Source organism: Nycticebus coucang, chromosome 13 (assembly GCF_027406575.1).
Source record: "Nycticebus coucang isolate mNycCou1 chromosome 13, mNycCou1.pri, whole genome shotgun sequence".
Classification (NCBI taxonomy): Eukaryota; Metazoa; Chordata; class Mammalia; order Primates; family Lorisidae; genus Nycticebus; species Nycticebus coucang.
Window position 1 is genome coordinate 21,683,347 of NC_069792.1, and position 21,271 is coordinate 21,704,617.

The following is a 21,271-nucleotide window of genomic DNA, read 5'->3' on the forward strand; positions in this document are numbered from 1 at the left end:
TTAAACCTGATGCTAACTGCCAATGAAATTATGACCTTTGATTGCTGCTGAGCCACACACCAACACAGCCCCAGGCCAGTGTGCCGAGGAGCCCAGACGGAAAATCTGTTACTGGTTTGCCGTTTATTTGAGAGATGTAAGTTTTATTTTATGTGTGTGTATGTGTGTACACACATGTACGGGATAACAACAAAACAAACATAGGAGACTTCAAATCCTAAATAAAAATAACCAAGCCATTTTTTTTTTTTTTTACTATTTACACTGTTTTTTTCTGTTTTACTGTTATTATATATTCATCTTACATAGTGGATTTATGAGTGGATTATAGCATTATGTTATTTTGAACAGACCTGATTTTTAAATCCTAAAGAGTGCATAAACTTCTAACTATCCAGGACAGGAGGCTGCAGCTTTATCAGACCGAGTTAATGCACACGCAACTATCTGCCTGGCACACCACACACCTCACCACCATATCCCAGCCCCTAGCATAGCTACAGAAAGTCAAGGGCCCTCAATGAACATTTGTTGAATAAAGGTATACTAATTTGGACACAGACAAGGTCTCCTACGAGTAACACACACTTGGCTTTTATATTTCAGCCATGTTCCTCTCTCTGCAGTCAGGCTCCAAATACCCCAGAGGCCTTTATTGTACTTATTTCCATTAAAGTTTTAGTTTAAAAATGTTATTACAGAAATTTCCAGGCATATGTCCTGTGTTTTAAAAGGTTCTTCTGGCTAAAGCTCTGGTCATGTTTCAGATATAGTTAATTTTATAAAATCAGCCTATCTCTGCAGCACTTAGCATTCAGCTTTGTAACAGAGATGACGTGTGTGAATGGACAGTGTATTTTTATGTTGGTGGTTCCTTCTGAACAAATTCTTCTCTCTCCATGGATTTGTGAGGAAGGGAGCAGGAGATAGAAGTGGAAAGAAACTCAAACCAGCTGTTCCTTAACAGAATTAAAATTGTGACCCCCCCAACCTCTTCTCTAAAGCATCTATTTTCCAGGCAGCCCTCTCCCAGCAAGCAGCAAGTTCCAAGGAGGAAAAGACTTTGACCTTGTAACCCTCCCCTGCTCTCCAGAGGTACATAACCTCAGATAAGAAAAAAGGAAAAGCCAGGCTAGGAGCCCTCACATGCTGACTGTGAATTTAACATTTTAAAAACAGGTCATTCTTGGAAAACATGACTGGGAATTTCTCAGAGTTCTTAATTTAATCTTATTTTAGATGATGAATGATAGTTGTGTTTTCAACAACATACTTATTCGAGGTTTAAAGACTTACTAAACCATAAGCAGAAATTTCTTATACCTATCTAACCGAAATGCAATTTTTATGTTGCTGGCAAACCACTTTTTTAGAATGTGTGGTTAGTCTATAGCATTTCCCCCACCAAAAAAAAAAAAAGGCATCATAGTGCCACAATGCAGAAATTTTCTATCTTGGCAGAAGGAACAGAAAGGGGAAGTTGAGGGACTCGTAGAAGAGGAAAAGATAAGTTAACAAGAATTTAATTCAAGGAATCAAAGCTGACCTGAGAATTCCCTCTAAGGCTGGAAGAATTCTTTGGAAAAGCTGGGTGTTAAGGTGCTTTTCTTAAACTAATTTAGTTGTAAATCTCCGTTACTGGCAGAGAAGTCAGTTATCTTCTAAGGACTGTTAAATACTCCATTGTTCCCATTATTCTTTCACATCCTGTATTTGTTTTTTTCCTGCTAGCTTCATTTAAAACTTTTTGTGCCCAGGTCCTCATTTAAGTATCATTCCATCTCTAGGTGAGCTCTAATTAAGGGTCAACACCTCCAAGCTTTACCTGCAGATGGCAAACCCACAGTGACTTGATTAAAGCTAAGTTCGGTGTAGTGGCACCAAGGAAATCCTCATTCTTTAACAGGAGAACTTTTGTAGCGTGATTTTAATGAAAAGAGATTCAAAATTACGGCATTTAAAAAAGGGTCTCATGAGCACATTTAGGAATAAAAAAGCATTAAAATATCACGTGGAAGTATTTATAGTATCATTGGTTCTTTCAGTTAATGGACAACAGAAAAACACTATATTGCACAAACTTCAAATATGTAAAATACATATTAAGGATTCGTTACTTTGTGAGTTTAAAAGGATGATATAAATGTCTTGGGGAGTATGCTTTATAAAAAATTTCAATGAGAAGCTGTAATTTTATTACTTCAATGTTTACCAAACTTTGATTCTTTTTTTTTTTTTTTTTTAGTTTTTTTTTGTTCTTTTATTTGTTTTGGTGGTTTTTGGCCAGGGCTGGGTTTGAACCCACCACCTCTGGCATAAACTTTGATTCTTTTTTTTTGGCCAGGGCTGGGTTTGAACCCGCCACCTCTGGCATATGGGACTGGCACCCTACTCCTTGAGCCACAAGCGCTGCCCAAACTTAAAAGCATGGAGCCTGCTAAGACACGCTCTGCCTCCCAGCAGAGCTGCCCAGCCTGCTAACTTGGTGGCCGCCTTCTTTAGCTATCCCACGGAGGAAGACAGGACCTTTCCTTCTCTCATTTTCTCAGCAGGCATTCAGCTTTTTATCTTCTTAAGAGCCAAATTTTAGGTTCTTTTTGTCTTCTGGGCTTGGTTGTGTTTTAGCTTCTAAATTTGTTTTAAACCCAGACAAGGAAATAACTGGGGGAAGGGGTGTGGGGCCTGATTTAAGAGCCGTGACTTCAGGCAGAAGGGGCTCTGGCTTCACTAAAACATTACCGGCAACAAAGTTTAAAGCCCCACTAAAGGAATCCATGGACAAGAAATACACACACAAAATGGGAGATTTTAATGTACTTCTTGGTGGCAAATATCTATCTCTAAAAACCCTACTCTAGTTTTCAATACACAGAGTGCAGAACATAGGGAATTCCATGTTCCAAAAACAGACTAAATATGCTGAAAATGTACTTCTGAAATAAACTTCCAAAATGCATATGCTAAGTTCAAGGTGTTGCAATCACTTACTGAACCGAGTCTTGGAACAGCATTCACACAGCTCAGGGCCAGCAGTAGTTGCAGTCAGGAGCAGTGGCAGGGCCGGAGACGCCCGAGGGACCCCTGGGACCTCACTGGGGGCACAGGTAGTGGTTCCAAGGACAGGAGTTAGATTGTATAGTCACACCAACCCGAGCTAACCGGTGCCTTAGCTCAGACAAGTGGTCGGTCATTTGCTCTGGGTTATTTATTAAGATGCTTCTGTGTACTGTTCTACATGCCAAAGACACAGCATCAAACTCAGGAAACAAAAGTCCTTACTGACTTGGAACTGATGAACATTCCAGTTGGGGAGACACAAGGCAAGTAGAAAATATGCAAACTGTACACTATGTTAGATAATGATAATTTGTAAGTAGAAAATGATACAGCACAATCAAAAAAATGCTCCAAACTTAATAAAGTTACGGTTTTTTCATACAATCTTTCTGGAAGGAAGTATGGAGAAACCTCAAAGCACTCAAGCTAGACCTCCCATTTGATCCTGCAATCCCGTTACTGGGCATCTACCCAGAAGGAAAAAAATCCTTTTATCATAAGGACACTTGTACTAGACTGTTTATTGTAGCTCAATTTACAATTGCCAAAATGTGGAAACAGCCTAAATGCCCACCAACCCAGGACTGGATTAACAAGCTGTGGTATACGTGTACCATGGAATACTATTCAGCCATTAAAAAAAATGGAGACTTTACATCCTTCTTATTAACCTGGATGGAAGTGGAAGACATTATTCTTAGTAAAGCATCACAAGAATGGAGAAGCATGAATCCTATGTACTCAATTTTGATATGAGGACAATTAATGACAATTAAGGTTATGGGGGGGGGAAGCAGAAAGAGGGACGGAGGGAGGGGGGTGGGGCCTTGGTGTGTGTCACACTTTATGGGGGCAAGACATGATTGCAAGAGGGACTTTACCTAACAATTGCAATCAGTGTAACCTGGCTTATTGTACCCTCAATGAATCCCCAACAATAAAAAAAAAAAACCGAAGGAAAAAAAATGCAGTGCCAAATGGGGTCTGGGGAAAGAGCCTTCCAGGCAAAGGAAAGAGCAAGTTCAAAGGCCCTGAAGGAGATTCCAGGATCAAGGAGCCAGGTGAAGAGTTCCAGGGCTTACAGGCCAGACTGGAGCAAGCCTTTACTTAGGAAGCAGGGGACAAGTGGCCACTCCTTGCCTTCAAGGGACTTACACCATTAAGCAGGAAGAAAGAGAAGTTAATTCATTAGCTATACATGTAACAAATTAATTACAATTGCGGTAAATGCTGCAGAAACTCCCTGGGATCCAAATGAACCCTCCTGCTGAACGGCTTGATGCTATTTCAGCCCACAAGGCTGCAGAGGTCTGAAGAACTGAGATTATATTCTGCTGGATCAGGGAGGGACAGCATGGTCTACTGTTGGTCCTTGTGGCTTTTGGGATTGAAGCACCCAATAAACAGATAAATGGTGGTTCACAGTCCTTGAGCTGTGGTGACAGAAACACTTTTCTGGTCCCAGATGGTCCATGCTGGGCCTCTCTACCTTCCAAAGGCTGTGGGGTGGGGGAAGGAGGGCAAGCCCTTGTTCACAGACAGAATTTAGAGATATACAGGAAGCCTCTTGAAGACATTTTTTCTTGTGCCCCCAAATCACTGATGTAATTTGGTATGACAACTGGAAGGGGATCAAGATGTAGAAAAAAGAGTTATCTTTTACTAGTGGCTTTTGGAAGGGATGTCAAAATTGGCACCATTTTTGCATAATGTAACAAGTCAATAATAGTATAGGGCAATACATGAGCAATATTTTAATTTAACCAATCCTCACATGTACACCACATAGCACCAAATAGATTCTGGAAGAATCGATGCCAGTGCAAGTTTTCCTTTAAAAAAGTTTGCAATTAATTACCAAGCTTAGATATCACTGAAGCAGCTGGCCCGCCATCCCCATTCTGAGGCTGGTCTCTCCCTTTTCAGAAGTCCTAGGACACAAGAGTTGTACCACCCCTGCATACTCAATTCCCACAGTGTCACATGTTGGCACTTTGCGTTCCTGTGGACCAATGATTTTCAAACGGTGTGCTGTGAAAGGATCTGAGGTGTGCTATGAAAATTTTAAAGATCATTATTTTCGAATGAAGTTCAAAGTATATTCTTCTTTTACTCTTTTCCAATCAACATAATTTAAGTGTGCCTTGGGAGTTTAACTACAGGTTCAAGTGTGTTGCGAGATAAAAAAGGTCAAGAAAACCACTACGGAGTGTGTTCTTCCTTTGCCCAAAGCAATGGCAAACTACCTCAGTGAAAGGCATTTCTTAAACCTCTGGTGGAGTTTTTGCAGAGGTAGGCACTGGTCACTCTCACACAGACTCCTAATGTTGAGTTGAATTTATGGTAGAAATGCGATAGCATTTAATGTTATAATCCATTTTACAGGTATGAAAAATGAATACTCAGAGAAGTTCAACCCTGTAAGATAATGCTGAGACACTCCGTCTTTGATCCTCGATTCACTGTTTCTTCCCAGGCTCCTCAATTTCACACAGTATAGACAACGGTTCACTGTCGGTGTTGGCCATGACCTAGGTCCTTTGGGGCTTCTCAGTTGTTTTGAGCTTAAGGGACCCCAGCTCTGAAACAACCTCCCCTTTGTCTGCCTCCCTCCTACCTGTGCCCAGCGTCTGTGATCATGGCCCCCTCTCCCTGCCTGGCAGGGGACGTGGGTCCTCCATCCTTTGGCATAAGCCCCAACCCTTCACGTACACCAGGCCTTTAAACAATTGGTACGTCAGAGGGAAATGGTCCCGGAAGGAGAGCCGTTGTGGTAATGGGGTGTTTGCCAGCAGTGGAAGGGCCAGTGTGCAACTGTAGACAGCGGGAGCAGAGATTCCAGCATGCCACTCCAACATGATGTGTCCCGAGGAGGAGGTTTGAGGCCCGTGAACATGGATTAGGCCACCGTCACAGCAGGGGGAGCTGAATGAGGGCAGATGGCAATGGTCAGAGGTACGGTGTGGGGCCCACAGGGACTAGCCTGCAAACCTCTGCTCCAACGTGACAGGCCCCTGAAATCGTCTTCAGCACATGCCACAAACCAAATACCAGAGTTTGCCCTCGCCTGGCACCCCTTTATGTGACATGGCCAGTGCTTCGCAGAGGAGTAAAATAAATAAATTAGCAAGCTTCAGTCACTGCCAGCCCTTGGCTCACAGACATCTATGCACTCATGGAGCTGACAAAGTGTGCACACGGATGGCTGGGGAAAGCTGCCAGCACATGAAGCAGCAGAGAGCCAGTGCTGGTGCAGGGAACAGGCAGGCAGCCACGCGGGGCACGGCCTTGCAGCCATGTGGTGAACGCACACTTGCTTTTAGAACTCTGGTTGCACTGTTATTTTACCTTTTTGGTCCCTTCTGCCATTATTCTTGGCATTGAGACTCAAGCTGACCTTTTTCTGATCCATCATCATCTCTGGCCTTCTAGGGCTGGACCACAGACATGTTCTTTTGGACCCAGCCCCAGGAATAACTCACATTTTGCACAGGGGCTCATATGCAAAATATTAAGTTATGGCAGAATTTTTCTGCAAATATTTATTCTGCTTTGATACTGTAGTGGCTGTACTTTCCCCCCAAGCCTTTCGCTTGTACCATAATTATGTAAAAATACACCATACAATTCAAGTTAGTTTAGGAAAATAAAAAGAATTAAGACAGTTACAATGAGTCTTATTATCTTCGCCAAGCAGAGTGACGTAACAGCCAGGGCACTGATGCTCTCTACCTCTGAACACGAAACTAGAATCACAAACTCAGAGCAAACCTGAAGTCTTTGAATAAACAGAGACTTTGAGGCGACTCTGAGGCAGTTTGCACATTATGAAAAGGAACAATACGAAAAAGTTACAGCATGTCTTTGGAGAAGTTAAATTACATGAGCCTAAATTCTGCTGATCGAGGCTCTATGTGCTCCACGTTCCAAATTTACCATGAGAAAACTAACACCATACTGCCAACTAATTGTTTCAATACTTTCCTTTACAAAGTAAAAATGGAAGGGAAAAAAAGAGTCAGGAGGGAACTAGCTCTTTTTGCTGTGTCTTTACATCACTGTGCCTATTGAGACCAGCTGGAGTTGGCCAAGGATGGGGCAATGATGGTTGGGTTCTTTGTCCCCTCTTTTCCGTCATTAAGCAATCACACCCACGGCTCTGACCTCCCGATTGTACAACACAAACACTTGCTTGATACCTTTGACATCAACAAGTTACTAAAAAGAAATGTTCCTCTTATTTCCAAATATGAAAATGTTTATATGTAGTACAGGGTAGTTTTAGTACTTGAGACACACATGCACACGAAAATTGAAAGCTTAATTTTGACAACTGATCAGCAATACTTAGAAAAAAAGAGGCGGATCCCTTTGTCCGCCTACCCACACTACAATCATTTCCCCAGAAAATGTAAATTGTACCGATGGCCTTACTGGGTGACCAGGGTTTGGGTGACAGAAGTTTTATAAAGGAGTTATAAAACTCCCATGGGGGTTTTTGGAAATAACTCCGGACTCCCTAGGTATTTGATAATGTCTTTGCAAAAACAAGGTAAAAGGGGGCATCCCTACAGCTACTCTATGATTTGGAAGTTTGAAGGAGGAGGAAGAGTGGCCACAGAATAAGACAATAGATGGGAAAGATGGGAACAGCTCTGCTTCTAATTAACTGACAATTAGATTTGAAATGTACAGTCTGGCCTCTGTGGTTAAGAAATTCTGTCCATGAGTTAGTAAATTTGCAGAAACCAGGTTTTTACTTGCATATTTCTTTCTAAAAAGGAGACTGCCCAACTGATATGCTGTGCACGTACTTACTGCTGTGGAATAACCTGGTTCCCATGTGCTTTCTGAAGATGTGGTCAAGTCTCCAATGCAGGTTCAAACAGATGCAATGGGGCCCTTAGGTGCTGCCAGACACCCTCTGCAGAGCCTTGAAGGCTCGCTGCAAGCCTGGGGGACCGGACAGGTGTGCCCTGCAGCTTCTCCCCAGTGACACTCTCTGGCCGGAACTACCATTTTGGTCTGGGGGGCTCTTGGGGACCTATTTCCCCTGCTGTGCCACCACAGAACAACAGGGTGCAGATTACCTTTGCCTAAGGCACAAGATGATGAACAACAAAAGGAGTTTGGAAATTGGCCCCCTTTTGTGCGATCGTTTTGGGAAGTGCAAGTTAAGGCATTAAGACACGCCTGGGCAAATGTATCTTTAAATTCCCACTCTAAATTACCTACTCAGCACACCACTGGCACCAACACATAGTACTTTAAGTCAATATTTAAATGTCTGTGTCTGCTATGATAGGAACGAGATGATAACTATATAAGCCAATGAGAAAAGAAAAAACAGAACGTCAAATCTCAGAAATGGACATCTATTTCTGAGAGCTGGAAATAAGAAGCAACTTGTGGAGACACTGCTCCATAAGTACGGTGTTTTAACGTACTATTTAATGTTATAATATCCTTTAGACATTCTCTAAGTGAGAATTTCCCCGAGTTATGTGTACATTAACTAGGAGACCTAAGTGCTTGCATTAGAACCCAAGATTTGAATTACAGCAGTTTCAAGAAAGGTAAGATATTAGCTATTTTGATCTTATTCTATTGATACTAATATTTAGGAGATATTTAGAATACAAAGTCTTTACTGAGAGTGCTGCAGATAGTACGTCAAGGCCAAAGATAAATTGAAGTGCTTAAGATCACGAAGTAAAAGTTTCTAGGACTCCTAAACTTAGTATTGTATTAATCACTAAAGAAAGCATGAAAATATGTTTTTCAGAGGTTAAGTATTTTCCTACACTATAAATTTCTCTTAAAACGTGATAATTAAAAGATAAGACATCATGATAATATCATTTTAGCATGTGGCTTACAGAATCCCAAAGGAATCACATGAAGACGGTTCCTTCTAAGGAAGTACAGGGCTAATAAATATGTCAGCTCCCCTCCGCTTGGAGCTCCTTCTTTCTCACCCCGACTGCCTCCCTTTACCATGTGACTAAATATTAAATAGATTTGTCTTCATTCACACTCTCAAACTTAGGGTGAGGAAAAGAAAGTCTCCGTTAATGAAAGCCAAAAAGAATTGAAAATAAACTTTTAAAATGAAATAGGTTTACTTAAAACTGTTCAACACTGTGTCTCTAAAGGCACTGGATTATGATAATTATGGCATATTTTACATCTGATCTAAATGATAGCAACACTTGTAATTTTACCTTTTAAAAAATTTACCATTAATATCTAGTGCCACGAGCTCCTTTTATTAAGTTACATTTTATACAGTGGCACAAAGTATTTACTGCACTCTATGTTCCTATTGCCAAAATTGTTCGCGGAAGCTGATGCCCAAATACATCAATCATTTATGGTACAGTTAATATAAGAGAATGTGGCAATTTACAAATTTGCGTAGGAACCAGTGAAAAGTTGCGAATCTTCAGACATAATATAGGGCAATGCACCAGTGTTTGATAATATGTTAAATTATATAATTTCATCATTAACACACCATATATATTTTAAATTTTATCATGTGAAGTATGAGGATAAAATGCTAAAGGCTGAATTAATGTACACAATAATCATTATTCAGAACATGTAAAGAAAACTCAGCGCGCATCAAATAGAAATAGCATTTTTTTGAATGTCGACTCAGAACTACTTTTAAGAATAAGCCTTTGATTTACTGCAGAACTGACTTCTCCATTTTCAACGGGCTTGCTCATCGTTTTTGCAAACATAATTTGTCACTGGCAATAGTCAGTGTTCCTTGTAACTCCTGTTTCCTTTCTTTTAGATCTATTATTCCTGCTGAGAGGATCTACTAAAGAAGAATTTTTCATAGTGACACCAACTCTAGGCTTGCTGTGAATAATCACAGTCTCATAAAAATCATTCTTTTTATTGCAAACTTGCTGCCAGAAGCATGGAAAAATAGGCAAACCAGGAGACCTTTTATCCCTTTCCACAACCACTTTCTTTTAACCCTCATTGACATTTCAAGAAAATGAATCACATTTCAATTTGTTCACAAAGCATTTTACAAGAAGTTGTAATCTACGCAGAATATTTCTGTTTTGCTTACATATAAAACAATGAACTGTAAGCTCTAATATTAAAGAGGTCCTATTTTAAGAAAGTTATTTTTTTTTTCTGGATCACTTTTTCGCTCTTCCTAAAATTATCTGTAAAAAATAAAAGTAAAAATAAAAGATACCATTCCAAATCTTTAACTGTAAACCTTATGTCAATACTATAAAAAAATATATTTTCATGTAATTGACTTTTTTAAATGCTTCTATTTTTTTGCAGGGGTGGGGTTACAGATTTAAAAGTTAAAAATAGACTAATTTATCAACTTTAGTTAACTTATACAATTTTATAATAGTTAAAGAAATACTCAATTTTTGTGCAAAAGAACATATAGCTCAGAATAAATCAGGCTCAATAACATCCTTAGTTAATAAGTTAATAAAAAATTTTCCACGGCAATTTTCTCTGCCCTGTAATTATCACTGACTTTGGAAAGAAAAATGTGTACAACCGGACATAGGCCCTTTCTAAATAAGGTTCCCTGTGAGCTGCAGGAAGGGTTCCATCATCACCCCCCTCACTGTCAGTCCCTGGAGGGGAGCGCAGCGCCTCAGAGGGGCCCTTTCTTATTCAGAAAGTTCCCTCTTCTCTTCCAAGTATGAGTGGGTCTGAAGTTTTACCACAATCATCCCTTCTGAATCTTCTTTTATAAGGCAAAGTCTTCAAATAAGGATAAATTATTTAAGTTCCATTACCTTGATGTGAACTGTCCTATCAGATAAATTTCCACGAGCACAGGGTAGCCTGTTGTGCCCTAAATCACTGGGTGTTAATTGGGGAAATAGAATTGGCTGCCTGAAAGGAAAACTAAAATTTTGTATATACTTATTTTCCTAGTACCTACAAAACCACACCTATTTTCAAGAATCACAGAGTTATAATCATACCTTTATATGTTATTTATACTTATGTATTTATACTATACATATTATACATTAAAAGAGCATGAATATGATGTATGTTATATATTAAACTGTGGCAATATCCCTAGAAAATACATAGGCCACACGTTCTGTAGTCTTTCATTCATTTCATCATGAATTCAATTTATAATGACTGAACACCTGTTTATATTCCAGGTACCAAGCACACAAAAATCGATGAGATAAAGACCTTGTCTGTGGTCTTTATAAACATTGGGAGGGGCTGGAGAGAAAGGCCCAGTGATTATCATGATGATTTGCTCTCAGAGAAATTACTAGAATTCTCATGAAGTCCTGCTCTTTCCACTTCCCCCTGTGGAGCACTATCAGATACAGTTTTCTGGGAGGGGGTTTTACATTTCCAGAAAATGCAAATTCCAACACGGACTCTAAGTTTCTTAGGCTGGGGAGGCAGATGATGTGTTCCACTTCTGTTCCTGTTTCCCTTAATGGATGTATTAGAAATCCTACATTGGAAACAATACATTTCAATGCAGCTGAGCACTCAAGAGCCTCTGTAATGAGCCCTTACCTGACCAATGCCGCCTGCCCACCACGTCCCATCCTGAAGCACCTGTCTCCATTGGCCTGGCCCCCACTCCCTGCCTCTGCCAGAGAGTGAGTAGTTGTGGCAACTGCTTGCTAGAATGCCTTCTCCTTTCTCTCCCTTTAAGGCAATGCTCCTCAGTTAAACTTTTATTGGCTTCTTCCCTTTCTCCATCGCTGATGTACTCTCTGCAACCCCGTCTGAATACCAGTAGCTGTCATTGTGGAGAGCCCGCAAGGCATCAGACACTGTGCCACGCGTGTTACACACGCTTCCCAGTGCTCCAGAAACTCTGCATTCCACAGATAAGCAAATGTGTACCCTACCAGATAACAAACTTTTTGAAGAAAAAAGACCATCTTTTATGTACTCTTTTTTTCTCTCAACTTATTTTCTAACACTGGACCAAGCACACAGATGTCCTGGTCTAAAACCTTCCAGATTAACTGATTTGCAGAATTTGGTTATGAAAGAATGGATTGACTTGGTCAGAAGTTAATGTTAGTGCACTTTGCCACTGAAGTGTCAAAATGCTAGCAGTTTTCTCAAAATTCTAATTATAAAATGACATATACTCCTATATAGAATTCATATACAAAATATATAAAAGAAACCAATCCCAATGCCATCCCTCGGCAGGAAGCTCCATGTACCTCCTGCTGGTCCTGCCTGCATTACTAGTCACATGCTCTTTCCTTCCAAGGTCCTCAGGCTCTTTACTGAGCTCACTTTCTAGCAGGGTAGGCACACGCCACGCAGGGAAAGCCAGATGAGCGTTATGTAGCTACTCTCTTCTCCAGTTAATGATATGTGATAAAAACTTTTTTATATCAATTAGTCACCTATCTTTTAAGTTGCTACTGCTATATAATCCATTTTTTGCATGTTTCATAATTTCCTTTAGCTGAGCAATGGCTGATGGATAGTTTCCAATTTTTTCAGACTATTACCTTCAGAGCAGCAATTTCCTTTTTAAAACAAAATTTCTTCTTCTTCTTTTTTTGCATTATCATGTCAGCATCAGTCTCGTTCACTGCAACCTCAAACGGGAACTATAAAAACACGGCACCATATCCAGCTAATTTTTTCTTTTCTTTTCTGGTTTTTTATTTTTAAGACAGAGTCTCACTCTGTTGCCCTGGGTAGAGTGCTGTGCAGTCACAGCTCACAGCAACCTCAAACTCTTGTCAAGTGATCCTCTTCCCTCACCTTCCCATCTAGCTGGGACTACAGGTGCCGACCACAGTGGCTATTTTTAGAGACAGGATCTCACTCTTGCTCAGGCTGGTCTTGAACTCCTGAGCTCCAGCAATCCACCAGCCTGGACCTCCCAGACGATTACAGGTGTGAGCCACTGTGCCTGGCCTTAGCTAATTTTTTCTTTTTGTAGAGATGGGGTCTCATTCTGACTCAGTCGGGTCTAAAACTGAGGTGGGAGGATTGCTTGAGGTCTGGAGTTTCTTTCTTAAGCATCCAAAATCGTGCTTGCTACGTGGTCCTTGCTCCATCACGGTCTACAAGGTGAACAACCATCGTAATGAATAGGCCTGGGCAGATTTATGGCTTTCATTTATCTCCTTAGACTATATTTACGTATATTTTCCTTAACTAATATTTGTAATTACTCAGGTCTCTCAGCTTTGTTCCTTATATGCCTTCTGCTTAGAATGGTCTTCTCTGAAGCCCCGCATTCTGCTCTGCTGGCCTCTGTTGGCCCTTCAGTGGCGGTTTCCGAGTTGCCCTCCTGGTCTGAGCACCTGTAGCCTTGCAGCTTTGCTCTTCTGCACCCCGGCCCCAGCCCAGCCAGACTGTGAACTCCTGCAGAAAAGAAGTATTCTCATCTTGTCTCAATGTAAATGAAGTTTTACACTTTCCCTTGGATTTGGGAAAAGCTCTCCTTGTCAGTTTCCATAAAGCCTTGGCCAACTATGAGGCTGACTGCTGCTGAACAGCATCTGAATAGGTCTATGATGGTAAGTCTAAATTATCCATTTGCCCCATTTAAAGCTTAAATCATTTTCCTTATGTTTTAAAGTAAACGTTTTAGTTACTACATTAAAAAGGAAAAATATTCTTACTTTACCAAACCTCGACATGTTCTTATTATAGACATGTGAAATACTTTGTGTGGGTTTTCCAAGCTATTTATTATTTTTGCTGCTAGAAATACCTTATCTCCAAGTTCAGTAGGATTGCATTTAGGTGTGTTTAAAACATACAATTCCCACAGATTAAACAGGATGATATCTCAAATATAAGAACTCCCCTTAATTTTCTGACAAAATGCCAATACCAAAAGATAATTCTTAGCTAATTATTTCTGAAGAGGCAAAAGAGTTAAAAATAATGTTGATAGAAAACAACATCCTCTTTCCAAGCCCCAACCTTCCACCTGACTTACAAAGGAGCAGCACACAATTAGCAGCAAGAAGAATCCAGATTTAGAAAGCCTTTCCTTGGAAATGCTGTTAGAATACTGAGTGGGGCACAGATAGAGCCTCCATTGTAGCTGCGCTGAAATGGGAGAAGACTCCTGGGACTGCAACTTAACTTCACATTTTGGGGAAGTTGAAGTTACAGGCTCACAGGCCTTCTCTTGCACTATTCAATCTAAAAAGAAAAAAAAAAAAAAAAACGAAATAAAATAAAGTAAAATAAAATAAAAACAAAGTAAATGAGGGCACCTTGAATTCCTTTCTCTATCAAGCAAACTTCCTATTGCTTTACAAAGTTGTGACTCTCTCCCAGATGGAAGATTAGCAAACACCTGTCAAAATTAAAGATCTAAACTGAAAGCCCATGATAGGTAACACTGACAGGTCAATTTCACAGAACTTTTAAGTAAACTGAAGCAATCCAGCCCACTGCGTTGACACTGAAGTGGCATTTTCATTCAACACGAAGGGCAGACAGTCCCTTCACTGAGGCACCCCCACATGGCAGGCACTAGGCGGGAGGCTACGGAATCTGTGTCTCCTGATTCCATAATATCCCTGTTGCCCACTCTGAAGCGTGTTAGGGTTGACAGAATAAAGGTCACGTGTTAGTAGGAAGCAAAGACTGAACCTAAGTCCTTCCATCTCGGAAGCATTCACTCTTCCCTCAGACCACACACTTCCTAGTGGCTTCATCCAAGGGCATAAAGGGACTGTGGCAAAGCTCGGAAAGTGGTTTCACAGGCAGGTTAATTCAGTCTGTTAGACCACTTTTGCCTAACATAAATCATTTCATTCTGAATCAGGAATTTTAAATATATTTTTAGATTCTGTATTTCCAAACTAACTTTTCTCTTTCACTGAATACCTCGTTCCTGGGAAATCTTAACTGATTTCACAAGTGACGGCTTCCTTCTCCCTTCTCTCTTCTGAGCGGCTGTCCTGGGTACAACCTGCATGTCCAACACACGCTTCAGATTCAGCATCTCAGAACGGAATCTTCCTCCAAAGGCAGATAGTTCTCCTCGGTGTTCGAGCTCTACTTTACTGCTCAAGACAGAAACTAAGATTCTTGCTCACTACCCCTTATACCAAATACACGTGGCATCTTCCAATCCCACCCAGATGACTTTCTCAAAAGCTTTCAAGTCTGCCCCTGCTCTGTTCCCACCCAGAAACACTGCTGCTTTCTCATTTTTGACACCTTTGATTTTACGCTACAATTCATCTCCACAGTAATACAAAAAATTGTTTAGTGATTCCTTGACATGCAACAGAAAATCAAACTTCTTAGCAGAGTACACAAAACCTGCTATGGTCTGGCTTCCAGGTCTCCTTCTGTCCTCTCATTTCACAAGTGCTCGTGTGCTCTGGCTCTGTCCCTGAGTGCTGTGCTGTGTACCACGCTGTACGTTACTTCCTGGGGAAGTCATTTCTCCAGGAATGTCTGCCTTACACCTCTCCCTCAGTCTGGGAGACCCATTTGACCTTGGGCTCTAATGTCTCCACCACCGTGGACGTCATACTGCGGTATAATGGTACTTTTACTTTTCCGGCTCCTACCAGCATTTGGTCTCTTTGAGGACACCGAGTACATTCAATCTCTTCTCTTCAATGTCTAGCTAGTGTCCAGAAAGGAGTGAGCATGAGTACATAGCAAAGAAGCTCTTTATCTGAAATGTAGAGGCTGTGAAAAGAATTTTTTTTTTTTTTTTTTGCAGTTTTTGGCCCGGGCTGGGTTTGAACCCGCCAACTCCAGCATATGGGGCCAGTGCCCTACTCCTTTGAGCCACAGGCACCGCCCTGAAAATAATATTTTTCACTATTCAACAACGGGAACTTAGAAGCTCAGGTCTGTGATCCACTGCCTGTCTGTACCCTCCATGTACTGATCTATCTCCCAGCGTTTCCCAGATTTCAGGTTGCCTGAGTAACTCCCGTGTGTAGGTCTGTCAGACACAGCGAGCAATGACGGCTTCCGAGAACACATCAGAGAGGCCCTGACCGGCTGCGGGGCTCGCTCCACCGCGTCCTGGTGTGCGGACACCCATCTGTAAGTACCTCCGTCCTGCTGTTCAGGAGAAAAATCCATGTTCTGCGACACAGCTAGAAAGCTTTTGTGCAACAATGCACAAACGTGGGGAAACACCCGTCTTTCACCTTCTGCTTCACCCTTTCTTACCACCCTGCTGGCTTTGGGCAAAAACCACCTCACTTCAATTTTCCACACGTGGAAACTGGAGGTAATGATAGGACTGAATCCGCAGCAGGGATGAAGAATCAGGGCCAATGATTTTTTTTTTTTTTTTTTTTTTTTTTTTAACAAGATGTGAGAACAGGGCAGCGCCTGTGGCTTAAGGAGTAGGGCGCCGGTCCCATATGCCAGAGGTGGCGGGTTCAAACCTAGCCCTAACCAAAAAAAAAAAAAAAAGATGTGAGAACAGTTTCTGCAGGGCCTGCTGCTCCCCTCCCCCACTATTTCACCAGGGAGGCCTGAGCCTCCTGCCCTGGGGCTGTGTGCAGGAAGGGGACACTCAGCTCTGCTCTGCCACCTCCCACACAGCAAGGCTCTGCTTCAGGCTGGGGCGCCACCAGCAAGTTCCACCAGCCACCCTCCAGAATGTGAGGTCGGGAGGGCACAAGTACAACAAGGTTACCAGCACGACCAAGGACACACGCGTCTCTTTGACACGAAGACAGGGTCCTCATTGTTTGGGAAGGGCGCACAGTGTGACGGGAGCAGCTACAGTGGCTCCTCAGTTACCAACAACGCCCCTCCCTCCGTGACCGAGGCTGAACCAGAGAAGTCCTCGCGCTGTGCCTGGACCAGAGGCGGGGGCAGGCTAACCTGGTGGGATTCCTGCTGGAACTGTGCGTGGGAATTTCGGCAGCAAACCACTTCCTGTCTCCCTCTCATTCCCTAGTCTCTCCTTCCGTCATTCCTACCTCTTCCTCCACAGCCTTGCAGGGCTTGGCCCATCCTTCTTCACAGAAAAGATGCTCAATAAACAACAAAGCAGCTTATTCCCGGTGCTTCTATGAGCTAGCACTGCCGTGCACTTAGCAAGTATCAATTCACATAATCCTCACGGTGTCTGTGTGAGGTGTGTCATCACTCAGTTTCACAGACAGGAAACTGAGGCACACAGAGGGCCCTCAGGAAGGAACGAGGAGTTCAATCTTTGGTACCTCTAGAACTGTAAGATCAATCACAGAGGGCTTTCGGTCAAGTTGAAACAGTAGGGTTATGAGTTCATTCAATGTTTTACTAATTACGAGAAATATTAAACATAGAAAGTAAAAATAAAGAAAAGTTAATCTTTCACTCTCCTATCCAGCAAAAAATCAGTTTTTATTGCAGAAATTACTTACGTCTTATAACTTTTAATTGTAGAAAATGTTATGTTTCCTTTTTGATGTGAATACTTCTTTCTTCCTTTTTCTTTTCTAAGGGACAAGGTCCTGTTCTCCTGCCCAGGCTGGAGTGTGAAGGGGTGATTATACCTCACTGCAGCCTCTAAAGTCCTATGCTCAAAAGATCCTCCTGTCTCAGCCTCCTGAATCTTAAAAATTTTTTCTGAATCTATTTTTTAAAAAATTATTTTTAAACCTCAAACTGGAAGCACACTGTATATCATTTTATACCTGCCTCTTTCATGTAAATTGTGTTTTGACATTAAAGATTTTTTTTTTTTTTTGGCTGGGGATGGGTTTGAACCCGCTACCTCCGGTATATGGGACCGGCGCCCTACTCCTTGAGCCACAGGCGCCGCCCGTGTTTTAACATTAAAGATTTTGAAAATATGACTTAAAATATCAAAGTTTAGTATCTTGGATAATCGTTTTTAAGATTGTGATTACTCCTCACTTTTAAAAGTTAACTTTTGCAAATTATAAAGTAGTGCTTATTGTAGATTGATTTGAAAAATTTGGAAAAAATTAATTGAAGAAAATACGCATATATGACAGCCTTCTATGTACCAAATCTCATACCAGGAACTCAGGATTTAAGTGGACAAGTCATGGTTCCTCACCTCCAGAAACTTTCCAGTGGGGGATAGAGAGATAGACAGGAAATCATAGTGTAGCACGGTCAATATTTTTACAGCAAGAACAGCCTCCTCTTACAACTACCCAATCCCATCTACCCGCGTGCATCTATACCCCCAGATGGTGCTTTCCTTCTTCTTTTAGGTGAAGTGGTAACTTGGGCTCTGGATCTCATTTTCCCTTGCCCATCCAGGACCTCACTTCTTAGTGGTTCTCTCTCTTTCCCACACCATCTCTGATATTTACCTTTCTACTGAATCACTCCCACTGATATCCAAACATGCCTAAAAACGAAACAACCCTCCCTTGATCCTATGAGCCCCTCCACGCACTGCCCCACCTGCGGAAACGCTCACTAATCCTTCCCGTCTTCACCATGTCAATTCTCATGCTTTCCTCAGCCCACTGCGATCTGGCCTCACCCCCGGCTTCACTGAAATGCTGCTTATCAGAATTGTGAACCACCAACATGCTCGCTCGATCCAACAGTCCTCATCTTGCTGGACTCCGGCCACATTGCACACAATCGTGTGCCATACGCTCTCGTTCTCAACACACTATTCTCTAAGTTTCTGTGACCCTTTGTACTTTTCCACCTACCTCACTGGCTATTCCTTACAATTCTCTGTCGAAAGCGCTTCCTCCCTGTTAGAAATGTTAGAACGCCTCGTGCGCCATCTTGGTCCTCTTCTCAATTTATTCTCTTCTCCCTGTGAGATGCCATCTAGTCTCATGGCTTTGGAACTCCCAAACTTCAGATTTGCCTCTCTTCTTTGAGATTCAATCCTAGGTGTCTAGATAGCTAGCTAACTGCTTAGCTGTCATCTCTTGACTTGAACGCTGAATGGTATTTTAAACTTAGGATGCTCAACATGGAATATTTGAATTCAACTCTTCCCCCCTCCACACCCCACACCTATGCTCCCTCAGAAATGGGACAGCTGTTGCTGCTCCAGGCAAAACCCAGTGGTCATCCTTGTTTCTGCTCTCTCCCCTCTCCCAGATCTGATCCCTTACAAATCCTGCCAGAGCTTCCACCAAAATATACAGGGAGTCCTGTGACTTCTCACCATGTCCAGAAATGCTAGGGCCTCAGCCCCAAGCTAATGTCCTCTTTGGTAGGCTACAACGATTTACAACTGCTCCCATTCCTTATTTGATAAGCAGACTGATTTTTTTTAAAAAAATGTAAACACTAGTCTGTCACGTACCTGCTTAAAATTATCCAGCCGCTCTCTGTTGTAATTAGGAAAAACAATATCCCTTACCGTGATCTACAAGGCCTTGTGTGATCTGCATTCTCTCCTCAATTAGTCTGGTCCAGTGACAGTGGCATCCCATTTCTTTCCTGAAGGAGGGAAACTCATTCCCACCTCAGGGCCTTTGCACTCCCCGAATGCTTTCTGCTCCCCTCCTTACTTCCTAGTATCTTCACACATGTTATCTCCTCAAAACATCTCTCTTCCTGATCTTCTTAGCTAAAGATTCCCCACTCCAATTCATCCCTTTTCCAATAAGGCTTTCTCTCCTTGACAGCACTTAGCTCTCTATCTCAAACTGTTTTATTTACATAGTGCTTATTTCCTGCTTACCTTCTAGAGAGCAAACTCCATGGAGAGAGTACTTTATCCAATCACTGCTGAATCCCCGGCATCTACAACTGTCCCCAGCCACTTAGCAGGTAATCAACAAATAGGCATTGAATATTCAATGGAGGAAAATAATAAGCAAGCACAAAGAGAATACAGGATGCTGTAGTGTCTGTTTTGAAGCATTTATACTAATATGTGTAACCTCATCATCCAGAAATAGCCATTGGCAACTTTTTTTTTGAGACAGTCTCACTAAGTCGCCCTGGGTAGAGTGCTGTGGCGTCACAGCTCACAGCAACCTCATACTCTTGGACTTACGTGAATCTCTTGCCTCAGCCTCCTAAGTAGCTGGGAGGGTTAGGGTCTGCAACAATGCCCAGCTATTTTTTGTTGCAGTTGTCATTGTTGTTTAGCTGTCCCGGGCCAGGTTTGAACCTGCCAGCCTTGATGTATGTGGCCCATGCTGTAATCACTGTGCTACGGCACAGAGTCCACTGGCAACTTTTTATTTATTTATTTATTTTTATATATTTTTAAAATTTATTTATTTTTATTGTTAAATCATAGCTGTGTACATTAAGATGCATCGTAGATGTGGCCCCACTCATTACCCTCCCTCCACCAAAACCTCCCCTCTCCCTTCATGTCACATATCCTAAAATCAGGATCATATACTACAATTTGTATTGTGGACTCCTTATTTTTAAACTTGAAGTAATATTATGGTAGCTTTTAAAAATATATTTCTCTCCAGTTTTTTTTTTTTTTTAATATCCTATAAACTTTAAGGCTAAATTGTATTTTAAAGCTTGAAATGGACAATGCATGTTTTCCCTATAAAGAATCTTAAAAAAATTTTCAAGGCTAATCCATTATAATTTATTTCATTATTAGTCTATTATTAAATATTTAAATATTTTCACATTTTAGTGGTAAAAAACGCTGTGGGGGTAAATACAGTGGGGGGTTGAGTGCACTTCTAAAAAGTGTTAGACCTGAGTTAGAATCTGCCACTCAGCAGCTGTAGGACTTTAGACAAGTTTTGTTTTATCTCAACTAAGCTTTACTGGCTCCACAAAAAATGGATATATATCTCTAAGATATATATCAGGATATTAAATGGAACCATGTACACAGAACACTTAGGACAAATGTTCATCAACAAATGCTTATTATCATTTTCTCAATTATCTGTAATTGTGTTTTCTTAGAATAATGCTAAACGTGGAATTGTAAGAAGAATTAGCACAGTAAGGTTCTAAATACATATTATCAGATTGCTTTTCTGAAAACTTACAATAATTTATATCCTTCCTAGCAGTGTTCACAAATATTCTGTATTATAGGCCATATTACCGATTTTAAATCTTTGCCAATTTGAGGGGCAAAATGACCTCACATTTCTGATTAATGGAAGTGAAATCCAACCTTTTTCATATCTTCATGTATGCTAATGCTTTTCTACTATGAACTGTCCATTCACGGACTTTGCTCATGTCTGTCTTTCTTTCTTTTTTTGACAGACTCTGAGAGTGCTCTGGCATCATCTAGTTCACAGCAACCTCA

General features: G+C 41.3%; 1 protein-coding gene across 6 annotated transcripts in view; it reads right to left on the reverse strand.

The window, feature by feature from the left end:
* The window catches only part of EYA1 (EYA transcriptional coactivator and phosphatase 1), a 330,700-nt gene that overhangs the window by 21,379 nt on the left and 288,050 nt on the right, over nt 1-21,271 (reverse strand). The window lies entirely within an intron of this gene.